The sequence below is a fragment of the Bombyx mori genome, chromosome 9, assembly GCF_030269925.1.
Source record: "Bombyx mori chromosome 9, ASM3026992v2".
NCBI lineage: Eukaryota > Metazoa > Arthropoda > Insecta > Lepidoptera > Bombycidae > Bombyx > Bombyx mori.
This window is the reverse complement of record NC_085115.1, coordinates 13340950-13361262: the sequence shown is the minus strand read 5'-3', so window position 1 is coordinate 13361262 and position 20313 is coordinate 13340950. Positions and strand designations below refer to the sequence as shown.

Sequence of the window (20313 nt, the reverse complement as noted above, 5' to 3'; positions counted from 1 at the left end):
TCGAGTACACACGCACGTATTTGTTTATTTCAATAACTTTTGAAAACTAAAATTACGTAACATACATTTATAACACACCGAAATTAAGGTTTAACCATGATTTTTTGACAAGACACTTTCGACAGTCGGCGTTTACCACACCCACAATTTTAATTGACTTCTGACTTTAAACATGTAAAATTAAGAGATTGACAAACTTAAACACTCTTCATTTAATAATAGTATAAAAATAAAATAATTTATTGTACTCTTACATTTAAAACAAATAAAATGCTGTAGACTGTAAAACCCACGACAAACACTGACTTCGCAAGCGCCCTCTTGAAATGACAAATAAGGACTAAGTAAAACTACATAGAGTAAACGAGACAGATGTGAACCTTCATTGGAGAATTTACTTAATGTATGAACGGGACAGAAAAATTGGCGGTGGGATTGGTGGAAAGCGGAAGAAGTTATTGACTACCTATACTTGGTACCGGTTTCTTATCAAAAGCGACAAACACAAAATTAAAAACGAGAAGTAAAAAGTATACAATTATATTGTTGTATTATCCGTGATGCTTTTATGGAATTTCAACTGTAGTCATTTCATTCAACTGTATATTATGCAATTTGAATGACATCATAGGTATACCTACTATACGAGCCGCAGACTGAACTGATAAAAATTAAATGCCGTTTATGTTTTACTAACGAATCATACCTCGTAGCTTTAAATAACTGATAGCATTTGCGGTTCAGCATAATTGGGTTGAATGCTGTCACTTGTTTGATTAGTTTGTAATTAATATTTCTGGTATTTTTTATCTATTTATTTATTGAATCCCCCCAGGTAAGGTAGTTACTGAAGCATATCATACAACACAACATTAATTCCGTCATCAATCTTAAGACATTAGATCAAAGTTTAAATTTTAGGTATTATATAACAGCCATCCCACCCTAAAGCCAGTATCTACCTACTTTGTATGAAACACCTGGCCTAATAACGGTCGGAACTATGCAGCTTTATTCCTTTAATATGACTTAGAAACATGAGAATAGATAATACAGACACATCACGAACCGTCACCCCCGTTGAAACATGAAACGTAAATTTAAATTCTATTGGAATATTCTCCCAGGCAGAATACTTTACTACTGAAAGACCCCTTACCTCTGCACCATATACCTCTGCCGTGCCCGATATACCCTAATAGCTTTTTAATTTACATAAATGTGAAACATAATACTACTAAGTCATTGCAGAAATAAAATGAAGTAAAATTGGGTTTCTATAAGAAAAACATGCAATTGTCGGCTATCGTTTGACAAGAACATTAATCACTGACTTTCGATTAAATTATTTTTTGTCAGTGTGTTTTAGAAACTTGTCTCCGTCGTAATTATCAAGTGAAAGTTTACCTTTTACTTGATACGTTGTCAATTTAAGTTACTGTTGCTTTGGTTGCCATATACATAATAAATAATTTGATTTTTTTTTTTATTATTGCATTAAGTAGCCCTTTTTTCGACTGTATTTAAATTAATGGTGATTAAGATACAAACATAAACAATAAGGTTGCAACTATTAGTGCGCGTGATTAGCCGGCTTGTTTTCTATATAACAAAAACAAAGATATAATCTACCTAGTGTCCATAATAAATATGTTTTTTTTTATTGCTTAGATGGGTGAAGGAGCTCACGGCCCACCTGATGTTAAGTGGTTACCGGAGTCCATAGACATCTACAACGTAAATGCCGCCACCCACCTTGAGATACGAGTTCTAAGGTCTCAGTATAGTTACAACGACTGACTCCCTTCAAACCGAAATTACTGCTTCACGTCAGAAATAGGCAGGGCGGTGGTACATACCCGTGCGAGCTCACAAGAGGACCTATCACCATATGATATTCTGGAAGAACGCAATGCTCCCAAATATGTTTTTTATTTATTTACTTCGCTTCACGAAATCATCAGATACCACCCCGGCTCGAATATTTAACTGTCTTGTATTTTGTTATTTTAATGTAAAACATCAATTTAATGTGCATCGAGAATACAGTTTGATAATTTAAAATAATTAACAGGAAACACGCGCTTAAAACGCTCCATACAGGAAATAGTAGTTGTCACAACATAAATTATATTGGATTTAAAACGTTCAGTAGCAATCATTATTAGTTTTCACCATAGATAATAAATACCATATACTTCAATGATAAATACACATAATATCGTGTTTTCGGTAAAGCGAAGATATGATATATGATAGAAGAGTATGGAAGGAGAAAACATGTTGCGCCGACCCCAGGTGACTGGGAGAAGGGCAGGATAATGATGATCGTGTTTTCGGTAATAAGTGACAGACTGTAAAATATTGATGATATTTTTCTATGTGATAATCAACAATACAATGATCAAAAAAAGTATGTGCATGTTATATTTTAGAAAATTATTATTTAATTTCCTTAAAAATCACAACTCTGAAACAAAATCATAAAATAGAATAAAAAATAGAAAACAAAAGGACTGGAAATGCAATAATACAATTTTATTTAATCAACAACGACGCGTAAATGGATTCTGAAATAACAAAAGTTTTGATTCGTTTGAGTTCTTTTTAATTTTAATTTTTTTTTATTGCTGACGCTGCTAATTATAAAAGTTTTGACAGCAGCTTGAATTTGCCTCTGGAATTATTAATGTCCATGAGCGACAGTAATCACTGACCGTCAGATGAGTCACATACTCGTCTGCCTACAGTGACAAAAACATTTTACATAGATCTTTTTTTTTTCATAGATTTTTTTACACAGCATTTTAAGCATTGAAAGGTTTTATTTCAAATTTTTATTTGCCATATATAATATATATAATATGTATAAATGCCAATTTTTTTCCCGGGTTTACTTGTCGAATGTATCTAAACGTTTATTGTATGAATACTTACAACATTAACACGGTGTCAATATTCCTAAACTTTCATAGTTAAAGTAGGTATATAAAATTCTGTAAGATAAAATCTGTATTCTGTATTAAAGTTCTTCAATGTTTGTCTACATGTAGTGTAAATTTTAAAGATAGCGTTTACCTAGTCCGGATTTATTTGTAAGAAAATGAAATGAACGCAACACGAATGATATACGCGACAATAAAATAAAAATCAAAGCTAAATCAAAACTATTTGTTTGCTCACAAATAGTGTAGTGTTTCATAAAATCCAACTATTGTAAAGACTTAATGTCATTTTAGATCATCCGCATCGCCAAATATATCATTTCGTGTACCCATTTAATTAATAAGGAAGAGCCAACTTTGAAGACGAGGTAGTGATTGATTAGAATCGATAAACGTTGGTTCCTGTTGACCACGCGATTCACAGCCCGCTGGCGGTTCGCCAGTCTGCTATAATTGGTGGTAGCCGCACCAGAGACAGACGGTATTCTTAGCCGCTCGGGCACTGGCCTTCCCGCTAAACAAACGCGATTCCAACAGGAAAAATAATAAAATCGCACAGTTTGCACTTGACCTAGTATCGGTTAGGGATGTCCCGTTAACGATTCGCAAAAAGGTGAATGAACTCACGACCTCTTTAAATACAGGCCGGTTAAAAATGTTGGAAAGCTACAAATTGAACTGTCATTTTGACGACTACCGCATCTCAAGAGTATTTCTATTAATTTTTGATCGATCGCCACTGAAATTACATTTTAGCGTTTTATTCGATGAAGTTATCATGTCTTTGCCGTATGGTCCGCCACAGCCTGTTTCACCGTTGATTAGAGGTTTGAGATTTGCCTTTTTAATAGCAGGAATTATATATGCTCGGGGCAAGCAAAAGCTTTACAACAAAATGGAAGCATCGTATAGAGAAGAAGAAGCAAAGAAAAAAATTATCCGCGATATAGAACTAGCGAAATTGAAGAAGAAAATAGATGCCGAAGAGAAAGAAACAATCAGATTGTTGGAAACGGGAAAACTATTTGAATCTGACAAAAAATAAAGTACTTTCTACTTAGTTTTGTTTATTTACTGCTAAAATACAAGGAGACTGGCCCCAAATCGGAATGTCTTTCTGTTCGTATAGAACAAAATGTACAGTTTTAATATAATCTCATCAATGAAGGCGGCGTCCCCAGCCCGGAGGATTGAAGACTCTGCGATATGCGGGAAAGGATTGGATCCGGAAGGCGGAGGGTCGTTCATTGTGGTGGACTATGGGAGAGGCCTACACTAGCAGTGGAGAGATACATGCTGATATGATGACGACTGTTGTTGGTTAATCTCATTGTTTTTTCAATGGGAAGTAGAAGTTATTCGCAATTAATATATTTCCATAGATGATTGTCCATCTGATGGTTGTCTATGAGAGGTAGTTTTTAGCGGTAAGACTGCCTATTTATTGACCTTTTTATTTGATGTTCTACATTTGTTTCCTGTTTATTTTAAATCTACATTTCATCTTCGAATTCAATCCATAACGTGTAGCACTTTACGTGTTAAATACGAAAGTATCTATCTACAGAATACAAACGGAATCAGATTAAACTAACAGGAAGCTGACAACAGTATATGAATGTTTTGTTTCAAAATAGATTTTGAATTTCGGTCAAAAAACCAAAGACATAGATTATACACTTAATATATTCGAACCAAAGACATTGACGAATATCACTTAATGTCACAACTAAGTATTTGTCAGAAATTAACTACCCATCATAGTACCTAGCTTAAATATGAAGTGTATGGTAACTAGTACCTATGTAATATTTATTTATTTATTTATTTAATACACTTCATGTAAAATTTACATTGGCGGACTTAATGCCTAAGGCATTCTCTACCAGTATTTATTATATATATCTAATATCAGCACAGTAATTGCCCGCATAGCAATGGGATCGCGTAAAGGGCATATATGGGCCGCTCTGTAATGGGTTACATGTTAATTTGTATAAATTTAAAACTATTTAGTTTAATCTTGTAAGTAGGAACTGTGTACACTCGGTTAAAGACAAAAGCTACGTAAAGTTCTGGTGGTTTTGGTACCCTAACCAGGAAAAAACGTCCGTAACGTAATATTTTTATTAGTAATGCACACAGTGTACGACTTTTTATTTATTTATTGCTTAGATGGGTGGACGTGCTCACGGCCCACCTGATGTTAAGTGGTTACTGAAGCCCATAGCCATCTACAACGTAAATGCGCCACCCACCTTGAGATATAAGTTCTAAGGTCTCAGTATAGTTACGACGGCTGCCCCACCCTTCAAACTGAAACGCATTACTGCTTCACGGCAGAAATAGGCAAGGCTGTGGTACCTACCCGTGTGGACTCACAAGAGGTCCTACCACCAGTAATTACGCAAATCATAATTTTGCGGGTTTGATTTTTATTACACGCTTTTATTCCTTCACCGTGGAAGTAAATCGTGAACATTTTGTAATAACGTACAAATTAGTAATGCACACAGTGTATGACTTAACTTTGTAATAACGTACAAAAAATAACATATTTTTTTATCGTTCATTGACCACGATCTCAGAGCGTTCGTTTGCGCAATACATTAACCCTTAAGCAAACAATCGTGAATGAAGTATACCACAATAAGTTCGCACGTTACCGAATGATCTTAGGTTGTTGCGAAACTTCCAGTTTTATTTTCTTTATACCTCGAACTTAAAATTAATATTTTTATAATAAGGAACTTCGTTCCTATTCGGTGTCCCACGACACCACACATCATTTTTTTGTTGAATCTTCGGGGCTGTGACATGCGGATGATTACACTAGTTTGACAGACGAATTCATGGCCCACCTGTTCTAATTATTACAACTTGGAGGTCGTTCGTGGATAAGTAGGCATAAATATCTAGTGTTCACACCAGGGAGTTTGTACTTAAATAATCACTCGATTAGAGCTTTTTACTGGTGGTAGGACCTCTTGTGAGTTCGCGCGGGTAGGTACCACCGCCCCGCCTGTTTCTGTCGTGAAGCAGTAATGCGTTTCGGTTTGAAGGGTGGGCCGGCCGTTGTAACTATACTTGAGACCTTAGAACTTATATCTCAAGGTGGGTGGCGCATTTACGTAGTAGATGTCTAAGGGCTCGAGTAACCACTTAACACCAGGTGGGCTGTGATGAGCTCGTCCGCCCATATAAGCCATAAATGGTCATATTCTTACGGTACATTAAACTATAGGCTTTTGAAAAATGTACGAACTAAATAATACATTCCCTAGCTACAAACAGCCACGGCTCTAAGCCCCAACTACAAAGAAACATTCTGATTGATCCAATTGATCCACTCTGTTCTGCCAAACGTTTTTAGTACTAGCACTAGCAATTTAACATCACTATACTTGTAGAACTCCACGAAGAGTTGGGCACCTGACACTTAGTTCAATACAATGTCAGCTCGCTGAACTTCTCGGCGGATCTTCTCAACTGCTCGCCATTCTAACCCTGTGCTAGGGTAATAGCGGTTGAGCTGCTAGATTTTCTAATAGTTAGAATACTACATACATCAATACTAATGAATTCCGACAAACGAGATTACTTGTCAACATTCTCTCAGTAGACAATATTCTTCGCTTGTCAATATAGAATCATTAGTTCGGTGAAAACACGAAGAAGCTAAACAGAAATCTCGAAACCGCGAAAGTTGAGAAAAGTTTTCTCTGTACAAAGTAAAAAGTAATGGCACCTCATTGTTACACTTTATTAGCATTCACAGATTGTTGTGACATTAGTATGGGAATTACAAAGCTTTCTACGTTCAGAATACGAGATGTGAATTGAGTGGGTAAATCAAACGACAACAACCGGCCAGAGAGAGAGTGCAAGATGCGGAGAAATAGATCTCTCGTCTCAGAGGTCGAAATCCAAGTTAGGGCAATGAGCTAATGTGTTGTGTTGCACTGAACTAAATAGTTGTCAACATAAAATATTTGATCAATCTATCTGACTGGTTTATCTGTAAATTAACCTAAAAAATTAAATTAAAATTAAAAGACGCCATATTGACGCTATCAAAATGTATGATTGATATTACCAAGATCCATTGTTTAATCCAATCCTTTGTGGTTTCGTCAGTTCGGTTCGGTTTGGTTTTAATGATTTAATTTAATTATAATTATGATCGGGAATAAAGTGAGATATAATAGAGGAGTATGGAAGGAGAAAACATGTTGCGCCGACCCCAGGTGACAAGGAGAAGGGCAGGAGAATGATAATGATGATATGATCGGGAATAAATGATTAAAATGTATTTTTAGTTCGTTAGCATTTTTAACACTGTCCTCCCCACCCGATTCTGCTATGAAGCAGCTATATGTTCTGGTCCATAGAGTATGATGGATGTTATTGGCGCAGCTTCAATTATAATCTAATCTCTCAAGGTGAAAATTGTGTGGTATCAGTAGCGTCCAGTTGGTGCTTGAGTTCGCTTGCCTCCTCGAGACTTTACCTTATGCCATAGCAATATTTAGTACATAGTATACTGTAGTATTTATAGTACGGTATAGTATAGTAAGCTATACCTATAATGATCGATCGATAAATACCTATTATTAAAACTACTTTTATGGGGTTAAGCTCGTGTTTTTATTGTCAATAGAGGTCCCGCAGTAGTCGAAATTCGACTATAATTAATTGGAATTGTAAGTTTGTAAACTATTATGATTGTATTTTATACTTCTATAATCACAAATTTCGCCAAGGCTACACTATAAAAAATAATAATAAAGACAAACAATATATTTCATCTATTCTCAATTTGACCACAGACGTCAAGAATAAAAGTTTGACAATAAATAGTATGCATGCGTGTGTGCGTCAAATACACGGTATGTAGTGTGTGTTATGTTTTCTTTATTGATTTAATGTATCTTTTATGCATTATTTAAAAAAATATTAGCATTGTGCACTTCTTCTCTATATTCTCTATAAGTGTGGAAAATTTCATACTCCTCCGTCCGCGCAATTTTCGTAAACAGGGATACAAAGTTTTTGCTTCACGTATTAATATATAGATTATATATTATTTCTGACTTTTCGAATACTCCATAGTTTTAAAACGACGCTAACGACTAATGTATCATTCATCGTCATCCAATGTGCTAGCTGTTAGTCGTAAAAGTCGTTTTAATTTTGTCACCGACTCACAAAACTACAGAAAATACTAAATAGTACTTAATTGTTGGTTAGAAGTTTGTGAAGACGGTAAACTTTACAACTACGAATTGTAAAGTCTGAGAATATCTTTGTACGTTATTAAGTGCATACTTGTTGACACATTTACATCCCTAAACAAATAATTTTTACAGATTGTTGTAAAACATGACTATTATTTCTATTTCACACAGGAGAGATGATTTGAAACATTTTGATTTTTCCCCTTTTTGAATGTGCGTAAAAATGGTTTATAACCAAAATAATATTAGATAGCGGCAACTTAGTTTTTTTATAGTTTCTTCATTTAAAAAAATGTACCATACATCTCCCGCGCGTCTGCATACAAGAATCCGAATTGGGTTATTAAAATAATCGATTATATCATATCGTATCGAAAACATATAATTGCGATTGTATGAACTATTTATCACCAAGTACCTATGATATGATCTCTCGAGATATCCGGATCAATGAATATTGCACTTCGTTGATTACGAGACTGTGGATTCCTACCTTTAAATATATGTAAAAAGTATATGAAGAAAAATTGAGAAATTTCTGTTATGCATTTTCATTTTATACCGACTTGCAATTAGTATTGGGTAACAAAGTTTACTGTTGCGTTGAAAATATGTTTCTGTTATGATAATTAATAGTAATTATGATGAAAGTGTTGTGCATATTCAAATATTACGTTACTTAATGTAATAATCAAATTATTCACTACTTTAATAAATTTTGATTTAATTTAAAGTTATTTGATATAAGACTTGGAGTAGAGACAATATAATTGACTTTCTAAGATTTTAAAATCTGCATCAAGTATATGTGTACCTACGTAATTCATTTATTTTATCATAACCTTCATTCAAAATCGTTCTGTTCTCGACCGAGCGACCATAGACTATCATGTTTGTTCAGATGATAATTTATGGCAACCCAGTTCAGTGGTTATTTAAGAAGCCGTACCTACTTGAAAACTGGATTGGAGTTAATTTCTACCATATCGGGTACACCGTACGCGATTTATGATGCGTTGAAATTTTCATTTTATTACAGACACCTTAAGTGCCTAAGAAATACTAATATGGAAAATCCTTTTACGTATTTTCGATGCCCAATTATGGTACGTCGACCTCGATATATTTAATTAAAAAACGGACTGGTTTTATTTATCAAATAGCCTCGCAAAGCTATAAAGCTCGGCTGAACACAACTTTAGTTTTCGTCATTCGCCTCATGACGTCATTTGGGGCCAAAATACGTGAGGAGTTAACCGTAGGGCAAGTGCAATAATGCCCAACGATAATTCGATAAGCGTTATGGCTTTATGATTAGAAGTAGTTTAGCTTGAAGTCAACAATTTTAGAAAACGTAGGTAAATTACACAGAATTTGTACAGCTACTTTTTAGAATGATTTCATAACGGCGTACATTTGCTTTTTCCCGAGTCCAGTGGTGAGGTATTATTGAGGTTTTACTTTGACAGCTTGTAGTTTCGGAAATAAATTACATAGTACATAAATCTCTCTTTGTTAAAAAGTAATCTTATCTGTATTTGTTCAACTGGCTAAAATTTAGTAAACAATCTGTGCTTAGCAATAAATAACCAAACATTTTACGTAGATGGGTGGATTATAATGTTTTTTTAAAATAAAGCCTGAATGAAGATTGATTGTTGATTAAAATTCAACGTTGGAAACATTTCAAACGTCTCTGTCATGAGCCTTATGCTACGAATAAATAGACTTATTATTTATTCGTAGATCTTATGTCTTAAGTATTTATCAATCATGTCTTAAATGATTTGTCCAGCTTGGTTCCAGCCCTCAAACTGGCTCTCAGGCCGGGGCTACGAATTAACAGCTATGTTGCAATTGATGCGACAAAAAAAACCAACAGCATAACAAGTTCTTTTATTTGTGCTAGAAAGCAGAAAGCAGGTAGAAATGGGTGGCATGGCTTGTTTTATTAACACTATCACCCCTTCGTTAGATTTGGCTAGTGGCAGTGGCGGAAGGGGGCGTGTTAGCATGGCTTGGCGGCATAGCTGGCGGTAGGGCATGGCAGATGACGTCACGTCCTTTACAGCTATTTCCATTTGTCTCCATAGGGGAGAGGGTCGGTCGGATTGTTGATAATCTTACTACTCTTTATTTGGAGCCTTTATATCTACGGAGGAACTTCGATTCTCTCTGCGTTTTCGATCGCTATGCGACAGAATAGGCCGGAGGATGGACACTACCCGTATCGATCCACAGTCCGCTGTACAACCAGTAAAACATACAACAATCATAAAGTAAAAATCAAGCACAAAATTTGCTCTAAATTGTAGAAAATTTCATACTACCAGGATGTACAGATATACCCTTTGGCTTAAATTATCGCTCACTATCATTAGAATAGTCAAGAAAAATCTAAAGAATGTTAGATAAGATTCGTTTACTAACTAGTCTGTTTTATGAATTCGTAGAAACAAGTCCGTTAATTAGGTCTAACTAACCAACCTGATTCACATACGTGAATTTACACCGATTTAATATAAATACATACTTTAGTTACGTTATGATCCCGTTAAAATGTACGCACCAGTGACTGGCTGGTTACAGGGATCCGTAGTACAACGAAAAAAAATTCGCATACATTCGCTGGACTGTACGTAGGTGCCAATTTATTTAAAAACTATTGGCTGGATTTATACGAAACTTGGAAAGTAAGTGTATTATTTATACTGCTAATAAATAATAGTGTATTTAAAAAAAGGGTCACGAAGCGAATGAATCAAGTGACTTTTATAGTTAAATCAGTATTTGAGGAATTAAGTGCTTCTAAAAAGCAAATTCAAACACATTACTTTTAACAGAAAACGACAATAAAATTTTGATAGCATAAAGCATTTTGAGTAGTTTTCCGATTGCCGTTACAAAATGTTACTTTATAACTTATTCATGAATAATAGTGAGGTATAGTAAGAAAATAAACTTTAGGTATACGGAAACGTTTAAGCTGCTTGCTGTACCATGCCATATCCGATACGGAATGGGGTAGTTTTTTGTAATAAGTAATTTCGTAATGTTTATCGGTTACCATTTTTTTTATTATTATTATTATTGCCCTTGTAGGCGTACGAGCATACGGCCCATCTGATGGTGAGTGGTTACCGTCGCCCATGGACTTCAGCAATGCCAGGGGCAGAGCCAAGCCGCTGCCTACCATATTATGTTGTCGATTGTTTATCGATTACCATAATATGACGAAGGCCACCAATGTAGTGGCTGGTTGGATTTGGCCTTCAGCGCCACTTGCAGTTAACTGTTTTGTATAATATTCAAAACAAATCTGAGGCGAAGCAGTGCACGGAAGATAAACAATGGCGAGGTTTTTAGTATTAAATTAGTAGTTTAGTTAGTATTAAGTAGTATTATATTATATCAAGTGATATGACGTAGGCGTGATACGGTGTGGAGCTGCGTTTATTCGCGTGCGAGTACTTGCCTAGCCGCTACAGTACAAAAAGATTACAAGAAGTCTTTTCTTTAATTGAATATGCATTTAACAAAGTTTCAGTTGAAATTTTTTCAATGCATTTTTTTTATTTCTTTTTTATTTCATAGATGGGTGGACGAGCTCACAGCCCACCTGGTTACCGGAGCCCATAGACATTTACAACGCAAATGCCGCCGCCCACGTTGAGATATGAGTTCTAAAGTTTTTTTTTTATTGCCCTTGTAGGCAGACGAGCGTACGGCCCACCTGATGGTGAGTGGTTACCGTCGCCCATGGACTTCAGCAATGTCAGGGGCAGAGCCAAGCCGCTGCTTACCTAAGTCTCGGTATAGGTACAACGGCTGCCCCACTTTCAAGCCGAAACGCATTATTGCTTTACGGCAGAAATAGACAGGGTGGTAGTACCTACCCTTGCTCAGAAGAGGTCCCACTAGCAGTTTCCAGCATTTCCAAAGCTTTCCAAATTTCTTTTAGATGCTCTCAATACTTATAGTCTCTGATGTGCATCTGATTGTCGTGATGTCAACATGAGTTGTTCTAGTGAATTCATATCGTCGATGGTATGTTCAATCAGTTGGTGCATCTCTAAGGTCACGTTGATTCTTTTCGCAACGACCGATGCACGTAATTTCTAAAGCCACGTTGCGAAATTTAATTTAAATTGGCCTCAATAAGCCAGCGTTTCGAATTAATAAAAATTGACGACACAGGACAGTTAAAATTGGTTTTCCGGACGACTTGCCACGCGGCGATGCATTTTTTGCGGTTGGCCTATCGTCCCGTTACGCAAACCGGTTGGGCGGTTAGCGTTGCAGCCATTTTTTTACGGGTTTTTTATTTACTTGTTTTTTATTTTCGATCGACCGCTTTTTTTGCAAGCGGCGCGTGCATTTTTCTGTTTCGTTTTCTGTTACCAGGGCCCTGAAACTGCGATACTTTAAGATAAATATTTTTTCGTATGGACACTATCGACATCTTGTAGCGGATGCCCCTAAGCTTATATGTTGTTAAACTTAAGGCATTTAATTATCGTATAACTAAACACAGAAATACAAAAAAATAATAATTCATACTAACTTTATTTGTTATAGAAAAATTGAATAAATTTTATCAATTTGTGGTTTCTGTAAAATTTACAAAATCATTCATTAAAAATAAAATATATGATAGTTAATATGTTACTGCCATCTACAGGAGCAATGAGAAACTAATCGAAGCGAAGCCATTTAGTGGCCGACGCCCGTAAACATTTTTGTTGAGTGCTTGAGTTGCTTATCTATAACTAATTTATGTATATCATCTATGTCTGTTACCAATACGTGACACCGATATAAAAACTATACGATTCATTTATAAAAAAAAAGGTTGATAATCTAAAATACGATACGAATTCGATACAATTAATATTTATGTTCATTTCAATTAACATAAAAAAAATCCTATATAACGTTCACAATCCGGAATAAAAAAATGGCCCAGTAAAATGTAATGTTTAATTATTCAAAGCACGATCATAGAACGGTAAGTGAAAACGAAATCAGACATACACACGTAAAAAAATGATCGAATTTATCGTAACCAAATCTTCATGAAGCTCAACGTAACGCGACCATTAAAAATCGATTCGGAACATCGATAACAATTAAATCACAGTCGATTAATTATTGATGTTCGATCGATTGCATCAAATCGATTCTTTGTAGTCGAAAAAGCGTGAAACGCGCCAATGTCATGAATGAATTAATTTTACCGACGTCACGACTGACTTATACATTACGTTTTAATATGTAAACACCGCAAATGACATGGTTCCTAAGGAACGTGGATCTCCATTATGACCTGGAGCTTGACTCAGTCAGGAAGTATCTACAGTCGGCATAATTGCGCCCCTTTGAGAAGGCAGCACGACATGAGAACCCTCTTGTCGTGGCCGCTGGAAATTACATACCCGATCCTGTAGACCAAATGGTAAATAGTCGACATCGCACAAAACACGTCATCAAGGATCCTCCCGATCCATTAACGGTGCTTTTAGGTACCACAAGCACGGTTACCGTCCTCGTCGAACTAGTCGCTTGCGACGAAGGGCTCGACGAGCGAATTAACCCACAGACTCAGCCTACTGAGTTTCTCGCCGGATCTTCTCAGTGGGTCGCGTTTCCGATCGGGTGGTAGATTCTGCGGAGCACTGCTCTTCCTAGTGCCAGTGTTAGCAACACTCCCGGTTAGAGCCCCGTGAGCTCACCTACACGTCAAGGAGAAGACAATTTTATATTTTTATTACTGTTGGTAGGACTACGTCTGAGCCCTGAGCCTGCACGTGTAGGTACCACCGCCTACTTCTGCCGTGAAGCAGTAATGCGTTTCGGTTTGAAGGATGGGGTGCCGTTGTACTGAACTAAGACCTTAGAACTCGTGTCTCAAAAGGTTACCAAATAAGGAGTTAATTTGAACAATTAATTAACATAGTCTTTGTATTTGGAGTTAATTTCTTTACTAATTACTCGGTAAAATAAGGTATTAAATCAAAACACAAAATAAATAGAAACAAATGATTCGAAAACTTCGCATTGTCATCTTATAATTTTCTTTTAATTAATGCTACTTAATTAAAACCACCATCAAATAGATATTATGAAGTGCGCGTACATAACGTTACTTAATGGTTTTTAATTAACGTGGGTTATATTACTCAAACTACCTATACATTTTTCTGAAGAGTCTTCGGTCGACTGACCGTGGCTTATTCACCGTTAATTAATGTTGTCATAAAACTTATTAGTATGATTCTTACTTCATATTTTAAAACGTAATAAATTGCTTTTTATTTCATTAGTGTAGCCGTTCGTCAATTCCTTTAAATGTACGTAATAAGCGAAAAAAACTTTCCCACAGACTTAAAATTAATAAAGACATATTATAGTAATAAAGATACCGGGTGTACCGATTATATACGTTTTTAAATATATATATAGATAATAAGCATTCAAAGAACAAATAAACCTGTTCATCACACGAATGCTTGCTTGATGTGGGAATCGAACCCACGACCCTCGGCACAACAGTCAGAGGCGCTAACCACTGCACCACCGAGTCAGTTATAACCACACCGTTAATAAAACAAATAAAGTAAAATTGTGATACATTAAGATTTTAGACCTCGGACGCCATTATTTTATCTTTATAACGTACTTATATCAAGTATGGAGGTCGTCACTAAAGCATTAATGTTTGTAGATTGATGAATCCGCACGCCAGAAATAGGGAACGTATTGAGTTCGAGCCCTTCATTGAAAAATAAAGTACATAATATTAAATGCTTACAGAACCACACAACACTGAATGCTTTTAGAGGTTTAGGTTTTTTGCATTACCTACGTCTTTTTATGCTTTTGAAAATTTGAAAGATTATTCTTTTTTTTTATTGCTTAGATGGGTGGACGAGCTCACAGCCCACCTGATATTAAGTGGTTACTGGAGCCCATAGACATCTACAACGTAAATGCGCCACACACCTTGAGATATAAGTTCTAAGGTCTCAGTATAGTCACAACGGCTGCCCCACCCTTCAAACCGAAACGCATTACTGCTTCACGGTAGAAATAGGCGGGGCGGTGGTACCTACGCGTGCGGACTCACAAGAGGTCCTACCACCAGTAACAGTAATTCTGACAATGTTAGGTAATTTTGAAAGATTACCAAACATTGTCAGAATCATTCATCACACGTTATTCTGAGATAAATTATTAACTTTCTAAATAACGTCTTTTCAGAATAAATTCCTTGAATGCGGGTGATAATCAAACAAAACGATGTGTCATTTTGGTTAAGAAAAAAAAACTCGAACTTGAAAAGGCATTTGGTATATAATTCTTTTTTTAACAGTACCTATAAATGGATTGGTTACGAAAGAGCGTTTTTCAGGAGAAACCTCAACGGATCTTCTCAGTGGGTCGCGATCGGGTGGTAGATTCAGCAAAACACTGCCCTTACTATGGCAGTTGTTAGCAAAGTCTCCCACGCTGGGCCCTGTGAGGTCGCCTACACATTCGTCGAAGCTAGTATAACTCCTTGAGCTTACTAGCAGTAATTAGTAGGCAAAAAAAATAAGTTCTCAATGTTCGTAGACATGAATGAGTTTCTTTTTATCGTATTAAATTATTGGTTAATATTTTATACACTCTTAACGTTTCAGAGATGTGTAGTCACGAATGATTGTGGTTTATTACTAGTTAATTTTATAATTGTTTTAATTTATATGTAATGTCTACCGTTTGTACTCATTTATAGGCATTTTAAAGCTAAAAAAAAATTGCTGATGATAAAAGACGTGTAAGATAAAATACTATCTAGTTAGAATGAAAAGGAATGAGATATTAATCCACATAGACGTAGACAGAAGCAATACCGTCTTTACCATAAGGGCACACGGGGCCCGTGCCCAGGGCCTCCATTCTCAGGCCTCCATTCTAAGGACCGACAATTTCTCTCACACATTTATTCTCAAAACATTTTTGTCGGGCACATTCCACTTTTTTCACAAATCAGTAATCTTATCAGAAGGTATTTACAAGGCATATACTACGCCATTATATCGATGACTGCGCCTATTCCTACTGTACTAATTAATAATATTTCCGAACGCATCCTACCTAATTTACTGAGTACATCATCTAGCGAAACCAGCAGCATTCTAATATCATTAATGACATATTATATCATACTGTATTTGATTACCTATAATAAATGGTCATACTTAGTAAAAAATGTTATTATAATTCGCTTTTTTTACTTTCCAAAAGGGTCTCAAATTCTTGTGTGCCCAAGGGCCCCAGCCTAATTTAAGACGTCCCTGGACAGAAGGTAGGATATTTCTGAATTTACACAAAAAATAATCACTAGAAACGCTTTAGCATAATTCATCTTGAAAATAGTGGCAGTAAACAAAAGCATAGTATAAAAAACACAAGCATCCTTGACTCGTATAAAACTGTATTTATAGTTCAGAATCCAAAATATAATAATATGGCAGTGATAAAATGTACATTCCTGTCGGACTGTCGCCAAGGTCGAACGAAGGTTGTCAATAAACAACAATAATTTGACGCTTCCTGTATTTTCAAGAATTTAAGTCTAGGTAGATTCTGAGTTTGAAAATTATTTATTTTTATGTTAGCTGATGCTTCTGGAAATATATTCTACTGTCTGATTTAGTTTAGTTTGTACGAATTCTTTCTTTATCTTCTTTTTTTTCAGTAAGCCAATTGGCTTCATGTGAAGTTGTGTTAAGAAATTTATAAACGGGTTATCATTAAATCCTCAATTCAGTTGTGTATTTTGAAAGCACGAGAATCATACAGGATTGTTGTGACTATTGAGATGGCTTATCTATTTTGAGTTTTATACCTTACGTTGTAAGTTGGGCGGCGTTGACTATTAAATTATAAAACATGTGTTTTTTTTCTAATACGACATAACAGCTTTTTTTTATTGTTTAGATACGTGGACGAGATCACAGCCCACCTGGTGTTAAACGGTTACTGAAGCCCATAGACATCTACAACATGAATGCGCCACCCACCTTGAGATATCAGTTCTAAGGTCTCAGTATAGTTACAGCGGTCGCCCCGCCCTCCAAACCGAAACGCATTACTGCTTCACGGGAAAAATAGGCAGGTTGGTGGTATCTACCCGTGCGGACTCACAAGAGGTCCTACCACCAGTCACAAGAGGTCCTACCACCAGTAGCTTCTGATTCATTGATATACTGCCTTACCTGGCATCAGTGAGTGCCAATCAATGTCCGTTTTACCCAACGTCCGACGCATGATTGGTTTTCGGAAGAAATAAGCAGGACTGTGCCCTGTGGCACCATAGTCAGTGTGCTTAGTGCGAGTTTTTTAACGTTCACGATAGCGTAAAAGTTAACTCAATTTTGTATGCAGTTGGAACAGCGCCCCTAACGGCAAACGTAGGCAAACGATCCCATTCCATACAAATATGAGCTAACGTTTACGCTATCGAGAACGTTAAAAAACTCGCACTAAGCACACAGGACTTATGTTTAGTATTCGAGTTACAACTACGAAGGGATTGTAGGGAAAAAAACAAGGTCACGTACTTTACACGTTGTACCTTCTAATTAGTGAAAAAAACTATCATCAGTAACCATTACTACGGAAATACATTTTAATCAACATTAATAAGTAAATATGAACGATAGATAAATGTTCCAGACAGTAGTGAGCTTCGTTTAATATTTATTGCATTTTCCGGACCGTTTGAGAGCTATTGGTGTGTCAATACGTGACCCACATTCGGCGCCATGACGCCATTAGTACTCTCGATGTGCCCTTGAGCCCTGATGCACGGTTAAATGTAAAAAAAAATATAAATATATATTTACTGACACATTACGTCATATCTACTGTCATTTATGATACAGATTAATGAATGAAATACATACGAAATTAAAAGTACTAGTGTTCGCGTGGAGATCGAAATTCGACCATAAACACGGGGGCCTAAAGATTGAAATTCATTTTGAGTTACTCTTTCGTTACGCTATTGCTGTGTATTCATTCGGTTGTACCTAATATACATTGACATACTTTTTTTTTATAGCTTAAATGAGTGGACAAACTCACGGCCCACCTGAAGGAGTCCACTGAAGACTTTGTTAATGACGCGCAATGGAAGTCAAAGTAACCGAGTTCGTCTACCGCGTAAAGGCGTCCAATGACATTTTTTATATAACAATTACCTATCATTATTCGTTTAGATAACGGTAGGCAGCGGCTTGGCTCTGCTCCTGGCATCGCTGAAGTCCATGGGCGACGGTAACCACTTACCATCAGGTGGGCCGTATGCTCGTCTGCCTACAAAGGCAATAAATAAAAAAAGATAACAGTGCGTCATAACGTTATAACAGATAAGTCATAACTTTTTCGGCTAATGGAACATTTCTCTTAAGCTCTATTCATGGATTGTCTTCATATAGATGGTAGTTAAGTTTAGAATAGAATAAAAAAATGTTCGAAAATATTATACAATTCAGATACTTTGTTTTGCGCGCAATGCGTTCAAATGTTAACTGAATCTTACTTACAATGTTTAAAGAAATCGAGCTTACGGATTTTTATCTTACTGAAACAATAGCGGACCGCCCCGGCTTCGCTTGGGAAGTAGCGCACGCGATGTAAAGCATTTTAGGTAATTTTGTTACACATTGGGTTACATTATTGGAGTTTCAGGAGGGATCTCCAATTTTTTTGAAAATATAATAATATAACCTATGTCACCCGGGGACAGCGTAGCTTTCCAACAGTGAAAGAATTTTTTAAATCGGTTCAGTAGTTTCGTAGCCTATTCAATACAAACAAACAAACAAATCTTTCTTCTTTATAATATTAGTACTAAAACAATAAGTCCTCAAATATGTAGTTGCTTAATGTTTTGTATAATTTTTTATTTTTATTATCTCATATTTACGTTAGGTTAGTAGTTTAGTCCCATTTCGTCTTCGAGGACATAGGTACATACTCTTTACAGCACGTGTTTCGATTACTCATTTTATTTCATTTAAATCATCCCGGTTGGCAAATACGTTCGTATTCATTATGCCTTGATTAATTTATAGGCCGTTTATGTCATGTTTCATAATAAATAATATTGTGTGTTTAATAAATAAAAAAGTAGGCACCCAAGATCCAATAAACGCATCTTAGACGTTTAAAATTGCTGTTTACTTATCTGTTCTTGTAAAAAAATTAAGGATTTTTGCGCCCGTTTCTATTAAATGATGAATTTTTAATATTTCTCAATATGTATACCTACTTCTTTGATGATAAGACGGTCATGTGTTCATCGCGTAAATGGTTGGGTAAAACTGCTCAAATAAGCGGAACTACCAAACTAAACGAGTTTATGTACATTGCACTCAAATAATGTGTTTTTTTAGTTCATTTTTAAACTATATATTTTTATTGTTATGATACGTGTTGCGGGTTTTTTTCAACTCAAATCAAATAAGTAAGACAAAGAAATATTCACGTACATAACGTACCTACCTATACAATTTAACATTTAAATCTTGTTTATGAAGACTCATTCTGCACATTATGAATGTTAGTTGCAAATATAACTCTGGATTAGTGGCCATGACGTCCGCTCACACACAGCCACGTCCGCGTGCGGCTAAAACATGATCTGAATTTCGTTCAACAATCAATTTGAGTTTTAAGAACAATTATTCAGCCATGTAGTTCTTTGCCACGAATTAAACCAAGTTGCGATAACTATAGTTCAAATGTTTTAAATGTAATCTAAAAAATATTATTACACATGTGTGGGTGACTCATATTGATTCGTTGGACTTGTAGCTATTCGCACGTGTCATAATATTTTAGTTGGAAGTGGGAATTGAGTTCAAGACATCGAATTTAACAGAGAAACTTCTAGTGTTAAGATCAAGGTTTAGAACCAAGATTTAAATATACTACACAAAGACGCTATTTACGACTTTACTGGCAAAACACAAGGATTCCGTACTAATTATTTAGAATCAACCTTGCTGTTTATTTTTGGATTCAAAGCATTTATTTGATTTCCAAAAATGTACGTATCTCGCTCGAGGCGAAGCCGA

The 20313-nt window shown here is 35.8% G+C and overlaps 1 protein-coding gene across 9 annotated transcripts in view; it reads right to left on the bottom strand.

Moving 5' to 3' along the window:
- The window catches only part of LOC101737651 (tropomodulin), a 102562-nt gene that overhangs the window by 27144 nt on the left and 55105 nt on the right, over positions 1-20313 (bottom strand). For 3 of the 9 annotated variants that reach the window (XM_062670210.1, XM_062670206.1, XM_062670208.1), the window contains exon 1: positions 255-411. The exons of 5 other annotated variants lie outside the window; for them this stretch is intronic. The gene's annotated coding sequence lies outside the window, so the exon portion shown is untranslated. Of the gene's footprint in view, positions 1-65; positions 213-254; positions 412-20313 lie in introns of those variants that run through there. One more of the 9 variants, XM_062670209.1, reaches the window with a different exon arrangement.